We start from the raw sequence: 9,184 nt of genomic DNA, 5'->3' as shown, positions 1-9,184 counted from the left end.
TGAAACCACGCCCACAACTAACTCCGCCAGCCTGAGCTTCCGCCATTTTTTTCGTAGCGGTGTATGGCGTCATTCAGGCAGCCAATCAGCACATAGCCTCATTATCATAGCCCCGCCCACTCAGAATCCTGCATAGATAATGAGGTTAGAAACGGGGAAGATAAAGACATGGCTTAGAGAATTCCTTTCTAATTTATTTAGCAAAAACAATCAAAAGCTTGTTTTTAAGACATTCAAGGCCTCTTTAAAATAGTTATTAGATTCCATAATAGGTCCCCTTTAAAAACTGTGCTTATTAATCACAAAACACAGATTAAAAAATATGACAGGCCATTTTTGACCCTTTCAGTGTGAATCCAGCATTAAGCTGCTGCCCCAGCCATCTCAACTAGGGTAAGTGAAAGTTAATGGATGGATGGATCCATTTCCAGGTCAACTGGGCACCGGTGGCCTTTATTTGAAGCAAAGGAGACAGGGAAGTGAGCAGAAAGGTGGAAAGGCAGATGAACAAGCTCAAATAATACACAGGTTGACATCTATCCTAAAGGATTTCATGCAGCTGTAGTTGCAACTGATCCCCTGCACACATTTGTGAGGAGCTAGGGAGCACTATGAACATTAAACAATTCCCTAGGCCTTTTCGTACCAGCTGGGTTCGCAACAGGTGTGCAGATACAAAGCACAGGTTCTAACGTGCAGCGGTTAGGCCTTTTGAAAACTGCGCGAAGTTACACTAGTGATGGATAAGCCCTGAATGCAGGCCTTGTGACGTAGAATTGTCAAATTGGTCCGATTCACCTCACGAATCGGCACAGATTTCTTTTGTAATACTGTATTTGACCCGGTCTTTGTACGTTTTGACCGTATAAAAACGTAATTCTCCTCAGTTGTGTGAAATAAGCCCTGAATGCAGGCATTGTGGCATAGAATTGTCAAATTGGTTTAATTCACTGTACGAATTGTTACAGATTACTTTTGTAATACTGTATTTGACCCGGTCTTTGTACGTTTTGACCGTATAAAAACGTAATTCTTGCCTTTTTAAGAATGAGATGTACCTGCTGTACTTTACTGCCCTTACTTTTAACAACTTGTGCTTTTTATTATTTTACCTCTTTCCTTATCATTTTATTTTTTTTTGGGCTCTAGTGGCCCTTTATTGGAGATGCAGACTGGAAAGGGGTAGAGAGAGAGAGAGAACGGGGTAGACACGCAGCAAAGGTGCGCGGGCTGGATTCGAACCCGCGACCGCTGCAGGAGGAGGACTGTAGCCTCAGTATATGAGCCCCTGCTTAACCCACTGCGCCACCGAGCGGCCCATTTTATTTGTTATTTACTGTTTAATTGTAATGTAATGTAATGTAATGTAATGTAATGTAATGTAATGTAATGTAATGTAATGTAAAACACTTTTAATTACCTTGTGTTGAATTATGCTATACAAATAGATACAGAAAAAAAGATACAAAGATACTATTATCTATTCAAAATACAGATGCGAATAAACATGTAGATATGTACATTTATTAATATATGTAGATATAAAGACGTATATTATGGATATAGATATGTAAGTATGTTATATAGATATATTGAGTTGTATTATACGTAGAGTATTTGTGTATCTATATCTCTATTAATATATACTGATTCATAGTTATATGTAGATATGTCGATATATAGATTTATAGTAATTTCTATGTACATAATTGGAGGTAAATATATGAACCAGTGTATATCATATCTAATCTTATGTAGTTATTCAAGTATATTGTTATACCAATGCTTGTTCTCTATTATATTGTAGTAATATAGTAGAGTAATGATAATGTAATACTATGCATTATAATTACTTCTATTACATACATAGTAGCACAACTAAATGCTGGGCATTTGTTTTCTTTTCTTTTGTTTTATTTGTTTTGATTTTGACTATATTTATATATACATATAATTGAGTATTATATCACTGTATTGAACAGTTATTAAAGTAGGGATATGTGTTTTATAAGTAAGCTTATTGAAACTCTTACTATATGTAAGAATGTATGTAAGATCATGTTGGTGGATCCATGAGGTCTGCCCAAGTGCTGTACATATATATATATATATATATATATATATATATATATATATATATATATATATATATATATATATATATATATATTTATATATATATTTGTATTCAGTTTTTTTACTTTTTTGTACTCTTTTTTTTAACATGCATGTTCAAAATAAAATCTTCAAATCTTCAAATCAAATCAAATAAACTTGCCTCAGTCACGGGAAGTGCTGCTCTGCACATCTTTGTGCAGAAGCTGATCTTCTCTCTAAATGAGATCCAGCTTCACCCTGTTTTCCCTACAACAACTGATGTTCACTCAGTGATGTTTTATTTTCTCCCTTTTTATTGCAGAATCCTGGAGACTTAAATTAGGCCCAAAGGGTTCCTGCGGATCGATGGGCTCCCTGTTGTACGTTGCACACCGACAGGAACACTGAGAGTTGGGGCTTTTTTGTTGTTTTTTTTTTACCTGTTTTTCTTTCTTGGAAATAAAACGTGCTTGATTGAGAGCGGCGAGGAGGGAGACGTGTGTTTGTGTCCGCCATGAGTGGTTTCCAGCGTGGCATTCTGTTCCTGCAGCCTGTGTTCATTAACCGGTCCGGGTATTGACCGCGTTGTACAGCAAAATGAAGATCAAACTGGGTTACAACAGGGACGCCTGAATTCCTGAAAACAAACTGCTATTGATTTGTGTAAGTAAGTTGAATAAGCAGTATACAAGAGGCTGCTTTGAAGGCCCAATCCCATGTCAGACTGCAGCAGCACCTCTGCTTCCATTTTACTGCTGCTTGCTGCCAGCACCGGCTGGCCTTATCGACGCTTTGGAGTATCTGTTTAAGTGGAGTCCTCTTTAAGTGTAACAAGAATGTATTAGACTGTGTGAAACCAGAATTTATGACGGCGCCCTCGGCAGCTGCTACACATTTTCACAGCGCTGATACACAGGAGCTTTTTAAAGTGATGATGGTGAGGAGATCAATATGAACTGAGCCACTTGCCAGAAAGGAAGGGTCCGTCCGGGACAACTAGGCAGCGACGTGACTGAAGCTCTGTTACCAAGCTTAATCAACCCCACGTTTACTCTTATGGCGCTTTTACACTAGTACCTACTCTGCTCTACTCATCTCAAGCTTCAAGCGACGACGCTTTTTTTTTTGTTAGTTTGTCTCGGCGCTGCTGAAAAGTCAGCTGGAGCCGTGAGCAGCTATGAAGAGACAGAGCTCCTGGTGGATCTGGTCGTTACTTATCTCCCGTCTAGATCCCTTTTTAATTCTCTCCTCAGCACCAGGTTTATGAACATCTGCACTTTTCCACTAGTACCTACTCAGCCCGACTCGACTCGCCATCCCTTGGTTGGTCCTTGTCTCCCACTGCTGCTTCCACCTGCCTGCGCGCCCCCAGGTTTCTACCCCCTTATGATTCAGGTCCTGGTCCAGGTTTCTCCCCCTTATGATCCAGGTCCTGGTCCAGGTTTCTCCCCCTTATGATCCAGGTCCTGCTTCCACCTGCCTGCGGTCCCCACCCCCGGTCATCCCGTTGCTGCTTCCACCTGCCTGCTGTGTGCTGCCCTCGGCAGGAGGGTCCCCCCTTATGAGCCTGGTCCTGCTCAAGATTTCTTCCCTCCTAAAGGGGAGTTTTTCTTGCCACTGTTTGGCTTAAGGTTTTTCTCCCACTAGGGGAGTTTTTACCTACCATTGTTTATGTAATAATTGCCCGGGGGTTTATGTTCTGGTCTCTGGAAAGCGTCTAGAGACAACTTTTGTTGTATTAGACGCTATACAAATAAAATTGAATTGGTTTATTTCCGATACCCAGATCAGAAGTAGGAGGTTGGAGTGAAGCTGCTGTGACGTATTTGATTGTGTATCTAAATGAAGAAGACAACAACACTAAAGATGTAGAACCTGGAGGAGATGATAGATGTGCTGCTGGGTCTGTGGCTTGTGTTCCATATCAAGTTAAAAATGAGAGTGAGAGAAGCTTCAATCGGTGACACTTTTTTTGTTTGTTAAGTTTGTCTCGGCGCTGCTGAAAAGTCAGAAGGAGCCGTGAGCAGCTATGAAGAGACAGAGCTCCTGGTAGATCTGGTCGTTCCTTATCTCCCGTCTAGATCCCTTTTTAATTCTCTCCTCAACACCAGGTTTATGAACATCTGCACCTCAGAGTTGGATCACCAAACAGACTTTTGCTGCCATTGCCTGTTGAATAAAATGAACAAGAATCCGTCAGAGTCTCTTTCTCTGATTTCTACCTCCTGACTCAGACGTCTGACTCCAACCCCCCGACCAATCGGTGGCCTGTAGTGTGATGATGTCAGATACAGCCGACTCAGCAGCTTAGAACCTCGGCAGAATAGATACAGAAAAGTATCTACTCGACATGTTAGACCCCTAGTGGGAAAGCGCAAAACCGAGGCGAGGCGAGTCGGGCTGAGTAGGTGCTAGTGGAAAAAAGCACCATAAGATGGTGATAAGTGTAAACGTTCGTTAGGGGCAAAGTGGCGTGAGTTAAAGCTTTCTTGAGTTGGAGGGGAATGTTTACAGAATAATAGTTGTTACGGTTAGCAGCAGAGGTGGACAGAGTACTCGACCCCAGTACTTGAGTAAGAGTACAAATACTACTGGTCAAAATTTACTCCGTTACAATTAAAAGTAGCTCAGTCAAAATATTACTCGAGTAAGAGTAGAAAAGTACTTGCTTTTAAAGGTACTTAAGTATCCAAAAGTAAATGCTTTTAAATTTACTTTAAGTAAAAGTAAGAGCAAATTTCTTATTTTCCACATCAGTAAATTACTATATTTTTTCTAAATTAATTTAAGGATCTTTTAACTCTTGTTTCTGAGAATTGGATGTTGAGTTGTTGAAAGCAGAGAGGTAGTTCTGCTTCGGCAGACACAATAAACATTTGAAAATAAATGTCTGTGGTTTGTCTGTGCCCTCGTTTTTTACTCGGTCGAACTCAAACATTGAGTTAAGATACGGCCAAGGATTTTGTGAAAGTCCCTGCTCCGAGTCCGGCTCATTATCAGACTCAGACGACTCAGCGGATTGTCTTTCTTCTCCTGACGCAGGCGTAGCCATTGTTGCGGCTCTGTCTTGACTTGTTGCGGCTCTGTCTTGACTTGTTGCGGCTCTGTCTTGACTTGTTGCAGCTCTGTCTTGACAAACGCAGGCTACTTTGGCGGTATCGTTTTGAGGAGGCTTGACGTATTTCCGCTTTACGTACATCCCAGTGGAGAGCGTGCACTGTGATAGGTCTCCTCCTTTGACAAAAACAGCTTGTGTCCAATAGGATTTTAGGGAAGAAGAAAAAAGAGCAGACCTGAAAGTAACGAGTACTTTTCAGCCTTCCTAGAAATTTACTCGAGTAAAAGTAAAAATATTTGTCTTGGAAATGTATTCAAGTAAGAGTAATAAGTACCAAAGAAATCTAATACTCAAGTAAAGTACAAATCCTCTGGATATGTACAGTACTCAAGTAAATTTACTCCGTTACTGTCCACCACTGGTTAGCAGACAAGACAACCGGCAACATGAATCGCTTTTTCAAGTTTCTGACAAGACTCAGAAACATCTTTCCACTACAGTACTTTTATCTTTGTGAACCTACAAAAAGTATATTAAAAAAGGACCTTTGTGTCATGTGAGGCTGAGTAGGTCCCCGATGCAGGAGAGACGGGGGGAGCAAGTCCAGACAAACGTGATTTAATAACTTTTAAAAAAAACTTTAAAACAACCTGACAGGACACATGGAGTGTGGAAACAGTACAGACCAGCAGGGAGTGAGGGGAGGACAAGACCTGATATACACAGAAGGCTTAACGAGACACAGGTGCAGACAATCAGGGCAGATGGCCCAGTTTACAACACATATGACTTAAATGCCAGGGATTATGGAACGTGCTGCATGGGTCAGATGTGAACTACGTACCATATCCCAATGTTTTTACTGGAAGGAAGGAAGGAAAATTATTGAATTATTTTGATGGTACACATCGGTTTTGGTAAAGAAATCTCTTGAATAGATACATATAAAACGCATTTAAATATTATTAAATAAATAAATAATGTAAATAGTATATGTATATATATATATGTAGATGTCTCTCTCTCTCTATATATATATATGTCTATATATAGATATATAGATATATTATATAAATAATGAATATTTATTAAAACTGATTATTGGTGCAAACTATGATAACTATACATTGTTTGAATTTGTTGATGTTATAAAATGTATGAATATGTATTGTTTTTATTTATATCTAAATATTAAACGGAATGACCTTTTATTTTTTCTTTATTTTCTGTTTTTCCTTTCTTTTTTATATGTTACCTCTTTAGGTTTGCTTTTTTTATTTTTGTTGTAATGTACTGTGTATTCTGTGTCGGACCCCAGGAAGAATAGCTGCAGTTTAGCTGTAGCTAATGGGGATAGAAATAAAATTATAAAACTATGATCTCAAAGTGCTACAAAGCAGAAAAGTAAATCAATAACATTTTTTTTAAATATATTTAAAAACAGAGCATATAAAAGATATATTTAGCTATAATCTTTCTTAAAAAGGTGAGTTTTCATGTCACGTTTCAAAGCCTCTGCGGTCTTTGGTAGTGACTTTTCAGTTTGTTGTTCTAGAAATAAGAATGGTGCACAACTGTGTTCGTTAAAACTCCATAAATGTCTTCAAATATTTTTGAATGAGTTTATAGTTTTGGGAAAACTGTTTTGCCATAAACTGACGACTGATGTGACTTTTCGGGAAGGAGGCGCGTCATCGTGGATATTCCCGCCTTCTTTATTTCCTCCACGGCTATTGGTCGCCGTGAAGCTTCTCCTCACACCCCATTGGTTGTGCGGTGAAGGGGGCGGGGCAACTTCCAGGAAGTAACAACCCATGGCAACAGTTCATTGATACCGGACGACGTGAATGCTGTTGGTTTTATTTTGTTTTATTGTCAGTTTAGAGAAGGATCTTTGAATCAGTTTCTCGTCTCCTGATTCCCCCCGGAGGCTGCTGTTACGTGAGTCATATTGAGGGGTTTCTCATTCACTAAATTAGCAGCTTGCTCGTTTCCTGCCGCTGAAACAAAGCTTTCTTTAACAGAAAGTTATAAACCGTTTTGTTTTTGCCTTTCGAATGTTTGTCAGACGTTAAAAACCCGTCCAGCCGTCTCCGTTGTCTTTTCTAGTATTTCATCCAGTAACACGACGTTATGTACATACTTTTAGCCCCATGAACTAAATATTAAAGTATGATTTTAATGTAGCTCAATCCCGAAGAGCCAGTTAAAAGTTAAAAACAAAGTAAAACTATAACTGATATGTTAATACCGGGCTGGGGGGAACCTTACTGGTGAATTGATTCAGCTCAGTTCACTGTCTGACGTGTGAGGGAAGTTTTTTGACGTAGTTTTGAACAAACGGGAACTAAGAAGGTCCTGTGACCTTTGTTTCTGTTATGTTTTCTGCAAACTTAACATTACAAAGTTGCTGTAACCAAACTGAATCATCTGGTTGGGCCAGTGTCGTCATTTCAGTTAAAGTTAAGGTATGGCAAGGTTACGAGTCTCAGAACTTAACTACAGTATCAATCAATATGCCCAGTATACTCACAGAAGTCTGCTATGTAGCTGATCTGTGTGGTAAGCAGAGCTGGGTAGAGTAGCCAAAAAGTGTACTCAAGTAAAAGTACTGTTACTTCAGAATAATATGACTCAAGTAGAAGTAAAAAGTAGTCATCCAAATAATTACTTGAGTAAAAGTAAAAAAGTACTTGGTGAAAAAACTACTCAAGTAAGTACTGAGTAACAGACAAAAGTACAAAATAATCATCCTCAGGCAAATTAAATCAATAAAATAATAAAATAAATTATAAAAATAAGAATAAAAAAAGCTTAAATTAAAATAAGCTGAAAGTAAATTCAAGTACTTTAATAAAATAATAGAGTAAAAAAATAAATTAAGCACAAGTAGCACAAAATTTCAAAGCTTTTTTAACCAGGCAGAACTAGAACAAACATGAACTCATAGAAACTCTGTGTGTGTTTGAGTCTGTGTAAATGTGACAAAACATGCAAAAACAAACATTTTTCCCAAAGAATCACGACGCGTACGCGGATAAGAGGGATAAAAGAAAAGTAACAGCTCAACGTAGCCTAATGTAGCGGAGTAAGAGGAACAGTTTCTTCTTCACAAATCTACTCAAGTAAAAGTAAAAAGTATAATGATTCAAAACTACTCCTAAAAGTACAAAATTTCCCAAAATGTACTCAAGTAAATGTAACGGAGTAAATGTAACTCGTTACTACCCACCTCTGGTGGTAAGGAAATTTTAACTTTTTCAAATGCAGTCTCACTCACATCCTGCTACTATAAACACTACACTTTAACAACGTGTTGATCAATTCAGTCAATGGGCTTTTACGCATCCGTTTTCTGCAGAGTTAGAGAGCAGAAAAAGCGTATCTGACAAACGCAATTTAACTCATTTGGTTCACTTTATTCACTATGTCAGTGCAACAATATCACAGGGACATCCCAGTTTAACTCAAAACAGTTAAAAGTCCAAATGCAAAAAGGAGAGAGAGGGGGCAGAAGAGAGAAAGAGAGAGAGAGTAAAAAAAAAGTCAAATATTTCCCTTAAACAGATTTATAAGAGGGTAGGGTGATTTGATATCTTACCTTAAAATGAACTTGCATAATTAATCCATCAGTGGCTAACAGCCTCGTTAATATTTTCTGATGCTGGGGCAACATTGGACTCATCACTTGCCTTCTTTCTTTTTTTTTTTTAAATTGCGTGATTGTCTGCTTCCTTTTCATTTTTGTAAGTTAGTAACACTGCAGAGCTAAAAACGAGATGGATAGCGACCACTGTTGTCAGGGACGCTGGGACCTCACATTTCAAGATATGAGGGGGGTACAAGTGTTAGGAAAGATAATACCTAGTGAAATCCATCATGTTGTTCTGATATGCATTTGTAGTTATTTTATATGTATTAAGTTATAGACACAGAGTAATTCTATAAATGTATTTAAAAAAAAAACGAACATTAAAATTTTCCCCTGAAGCTGAGGTGTGCCTTGCTTATAGCCAATTGACGCCCCTG

At 38.5% G+C, this 9,184-nt stretch overlaps 1 protein-coding gene across 2 annotated transcripts in view; it reads left to right on the top strand.

Annotated features, from left to right (window-relative positions):
* The first annotated feature begins 6,972 nt into the window (after positions 1-6,972).
* The window catches only part of vrk2 (VRK serine/threonine kinase 2), a 43,904-nt gene continuing 41,692 nt past the window's right edge, over positions 6,973-9,184 (top strand). For both annotated transcript variants that reach the window (XM_061745068.1, XM_061745069.1), the window contains exon 1: positions 6,973-7,096. The gene's annotated coding sequence lies outside the window, so the exon portion shown is untranslated. The remainder of the gene's footprint in view (positions 7,097-9,184) is intronic.

The sequence above is a fragment of the Cololabis saira genome, chromosome 17 (assembly GCF_033807715.1).
Source record: "Cololabis saira isolate AMF1-May2022 chromosome 17, fColSai1.1, whole genome shotgun sequence".
NCBI classification, from domain to species: Eukaryota; Metazoa; Chordata; class Actinopteri; order Beloniformes; family Belonidae; genus Cololabis; species Cololabis saira.
The sequence above is the reverse complement of the archived record's forward strand: the minus strand, read 5'-3'. Positions and strand labels throughout refer to the sequence as shown.